The sequence below is a fragment of the Gavialis gangeticus genome, unplaced genomic scaffold, assembly GCF_001723915.1.
Source record: "Gavialis gangeticus isolate Ggan-Ray unplaced genomic scaffold, GavGan_comp1, whole genome shotgun sequence".
In the NCBI taxonomy this organism is placed as follows: domain Eukaryota; kingdom Metazoa; phylum Chordata; order Crocodylia; family Gavialidae; genus Gavialis; species Gavialis gangeticus.
Window position 1 is genome coordinate 54,417,956 of NW_017729029.1, and position 4,551 is coordinate 54,422,506.

At 45.2% G+C, this 4,551-nt stretch overlaps 1 protein-coding gene across 1 annotated transcript in view; it reads left to right on the plus strand.

The window, feature by feature from the left end:
* The window catches only part of IL1RAPL2 (interleukin 1 receptor accessory protein like 2), a 705,019-nt gene that overhangs the window by 280,559 nt on the left and 419,909 nt on the right, over positions 1 to 4,551 (plus strand). The gene's annotated exons all lie outside the window — the stretch shown is intronic.

Here is a 4,551-nt window from a genome sequence, read left to right on the forward strand (position 1 = left end):
TTTTTTTTTGCTAGCTTCAACTCCCGCCACTTGCTCAGATTAGCTTGCTGCTTTTTCTTACTCAGCATTTAGCCATTTTGTTCTCCTTGGATTTTTGACTGTTTAGGCCTTTTTCTCTTGTCCAAATCTGGTTATGCAGAAAGGCAGACAGATATCCTTCTACCCTTCATTCCTACTCAGTCCTGCTACAATAGCAAGAGAAGAAATGGCATACTTGAGCCATGGTCTGATTGATTCCCATGTGAATAAATGGAAGGGCTTCATTCCCACTTAGGGATGCAGATTGTTTTCTCATGGTTGATGGTGGAAAAACCTTGGGCAGGTATGACCATCACTTATGCACTATAAAGTTTCCTCCAGTAGCAACCACTAAGAAGAGACACTTTTGTCTACTGGTCAGGAGGGTAATAAAACATGGGTTCTGTTACCCACTTGCCTATTGTATGACCACAAAGGAAGCTGCATCTTTGTATACCACTGTTTCCCATCCCAGGTCTACCCATGACCTCCCAGTTTTGGCTATTTAGATTGCAAAGTCTTTAAGGGGCCTGTGTCTTAATCTGTGTCTGTGCAGTATCTGGCACAAGGGGATGTTGATCTGGGTTGGGGCCTCAGGTGGTTCAAAAACACAAATAGTTCTTCATTCCTTGCTGTCATCTTTTACAACCATCTCCTGGACCCTGCTTATGTATGCTCATAAGTCCTCTCTAGCAGGACTCAGTAAAAAAGAGGTAAATGGTGTAAGAATTTTTTTTAAGGATCCAGGGAGGAGTCTGACAGGACCAAAACGTGGAGTCTCTGCCCACCAAGAGAAAAATGTGCAATGTAGGATTCCATGAAGTTAAAGGAAGATAGATGGCGGTGAGCAGGAAGAGTGGAAACAGGCTGCAGACGTTATAATAGACCACCGTGGTACATGAGGGTGGCTTGCATGCCGGTTTTCAGAAGGGAGGGCAAGTACTTAAATTCCTGGTGTTTACTAGCCTTTGTTCACTAGCAAATTACTTCCAGGGTGAAAAAATGCAGAAGGCAGCCATGGCTGTACTGGTTACTGACAACCAGGAAGAAATATTTTGTTGTTGGATTATTGCTTGCGTTTGTAATTACGTCCGAAGTATAGCTGGTTATGCTTCCTGGAGAGAAGGCAAATGTCAGTGATTCACAGGCTTCTAATAACAGGCGCCTAACCAGTTGATCGTCAAGAAACCGTCAAGAAGCCTATTCAAACCATGACTAGAAGTGCCCGGTATAGCTTCGTCTTGCTAACAGTTGCTCATTTAGGTAGGGCTATTCATTGGCCATAAATCAGCTATAGCACATAAAGTTTAAGGTTTTCTGTCTGAGTTTCTATGACAATGAACACTACAAAATAACCTTTTGTCTTTGTAAATTCGATTATGGTTTAAAGCAAACCAGCCTAGTGCTTAATCCTCAACTTGTATTCAGTGCAAGTGTTCTCCTGGTTTGCAAAACTAGGTCCTTACCAGTGAATGTTAAATAGCAATCTGAGCAAAATTCATATTCAGAGATGCTTGTCTCCATAGCTAAGCATTATTGGATATTGGTCCCAGGGGACAAGAAGGTGTATGTATGTGGTTATTTTGTTTCTTTTGATAATATCTGAAAAGGAGTGGATGGGACAAGAAATGGGGTATAGATGCAGTTTGCCATTTTTTAAATATCTTGTGTACCCCACAAGATTTCCCTGTAAGTCACTTATTATCATTAAATTAAATGCATGCAGGATTTGACATACTTTGTGTCTGTGTGGATAAAGCAACTGCATGGATCCAGTATCACAGCTGTCACAAAAACATCTTCTCCATTGATCATCCTCTGATAAGCCAGGATTCAGAAGGAACTCCAGGAAAAATTTGAGCTCTCAAAAAATCTGTCTGCCATGTGCAGTAAGGACCCTCAGTTTCTTTAGTTTATCTGAGAGAAAGCTAAGAGGTGATTGGTGGAAATATATATTAGCACACATCTCATCTCTTGAACATGATGCAGTCCCTGCACTGAAATATGTACTTCCAGAGATAAGACTAAAAAGTGTGAAAGGGCTTTATATGTGAACTTTGCAAATTAGCGCTGGCAGAGAATCCTTCAAGCGCTGCATACCTTGGCCAGAAAGGCCACATTACTTTTGATTCAATTTACGGTGCTTCAGTGAGTACATGGGAGCAAGGCCAGATTATTTCAGCCTGGCTTATCAGAGGATGATCAATGGAGAAGATGCTTTTGTGACAGCTGTGACTGGATCCATGCAGTTGCTTTAGCCACATACAGACACAAAGAATGTCAAATCCTGCATGCATTTAATTTAATGATAATAACTAACTTGCCAGGAAATCTTGTGTACGCAAGATATTAAAAAAATGGCAAACTGCATCCCATTTCTTGTCCCATCTACTCCTTTCCAGATATTATCAAAAGAAATAGAAAATAACCACATACACACACATTCTTGTCAGCTGGAACCAATATCCAGTAGTGCTTAGCACTGGAGACAAGCATCTCTGAATATGAATTTTGCTCAGATTGCTATTTAACATTCGCTGGTAAGGATCTATTTTTGCGAACCAAGAGAACACTTGCACTGAATACAAGTTGAGGATTAAGCACTAGGCTGGTTTGCTTTAAACCATAATCGAATTCCTCCACTGGGATTCCAGACGGACCCAGGGGAGGCGCTGCCAGGCCCAGGGTCAGAGAGGACCTAGTTAGGGAACTTCTGGTGGGGCTGGACTTGTTCAAATTAGCAGGTCCAGCTGATCTCCACCCCAGGGTGCTGAGGGAATTGGCAGGAGTCATTGCAGGGCCCCTGGCACGGCTTTACGAGCACTCATGGTGCTCTGGTCAGGTGCCAGAGACTGGAAAAAGGCCAATGTGGTCCCCATTTTCAAAAAAGGGTGGAGGGAGGACCCAGGTAACTATAGACCTGTTAGTCTTACCTCAGTCCTGGGGAAGCGCTTTGAGAAAATGTATCTAGGAGCACATCTGCGAGGGGAGATTATGTTCGGGGGCAACCAACATGGGTTCATTAGAGGCAGGTCCTGTCAGACCAACCTGGTTGCCTTTTATGACCAGATCACAAAATCCGTGGACACAGGTGTCGTGGTGGACGTAGTCTTTCTGGACTTTAGGAAGGCCTTTGACACTGTCTCTCACCACATTCTCATTAAAAAACTAGCAACTGTGGCATTGATGCCTACACAGTCAGATGGGTCGCAAATTGGCTGGAGGGCTGCACCCAGAGAGTGGTGGTGAACAGGTCATTTTCAACCTGGAGGGATGTGGGCAGTGGGGTCCCGCAGGGCTCGGTCCTTATGCCCTTACTGTTCAACATCTTTATCAGCAACTTGGACGAGGGGGTGAAAAGCTCCTTGTTCAAATTCGCGGACAGCACAAAGATGTGGGGAGAGGTGGGCACACAAGAAGGGAGGGACAGGCTACAGCTAGATCTGGACAGGTTACAGGGGTGGGCGGATGAGAACAGGATTGGTTTCAACACTGACAAGTGCAGGGTATTGCACCTGGGGAGGAAGAACCAGCAGCAGACCTACAGGCTGGGGAACTCCCTTCTCATCAGCACAGAGGCAGAAAAGGATCTTGGAGTCATCATTGATTCCATGATGAACATGGGCCACCAATGTGAGGACGCTGTCAGTAGGGCTAACCACACCTTGTCATGCATTCACAGATGTATCATGAGCAGGGCCAAGGAGGTGATCCTCCCCCTCTATGTGACATTGGTCAGGCCACAGCTGGAGTACTGTGTCCAGTTCTGGGCATTGCACTTCAGAAGGGATGTGGACAGCACTGAGAGGGTCCAGAGGAGGCCACTCGCATGGTCAGGGGGCAGGAGGGCAGGCCCTATGAGTGGAGGCTACAGGACCTAAACCTGTTCAGCCTTCACAAGAGAAGGCTGAGGGGGATCTGGTGGCCATCTATAAACTTGCCAAGGGGGACCAGCAGGCAATGGGAGAGACCCTGTCCCCTTGAGCACTACCCAGAGTAACTAGGAATAACGGCCATAAGTTGACTGAGAGTAGGTTCAGGCTGGACATCAGGAGGTGCTACTTCACAGTCAGGGCAGCTAGGATCTGGAACCAATTTCCAAGGGAAGTGGTGCTTGCTTCTACCCTGGGGGTCTATAAAAGGAGGCTAGACAGCCACCTAGCCGGGGTCATTTGACAGCAGCACTCTTTCCTGCCCATGGCAAGGGGTTGGACTTGATGATCTGCTCAGGTCCCTTCCGACCCTACCAGCTGTGAAACTATATATATATCTATAGGGAGAGAAGATTTCTCATCAGTAGGAAGTTCTTTAATCTAGAAGCCATATGTACAATGAGATCCCGTGGCTAGACAAAATACAATGCAGATTTATAATAACAAGTGGAATTAACCATTGGAACTGTTGACTACAGAGCTTACTTGAAATCCTTACATCCAGACTAAATGGCTGGATAAGAAAAAGGGGTATAGTTTGTAGCTGTGTTGGTCTAAGGACATAGGCAGACAAGGTTCTTTGGGTAAATACAATATCTTT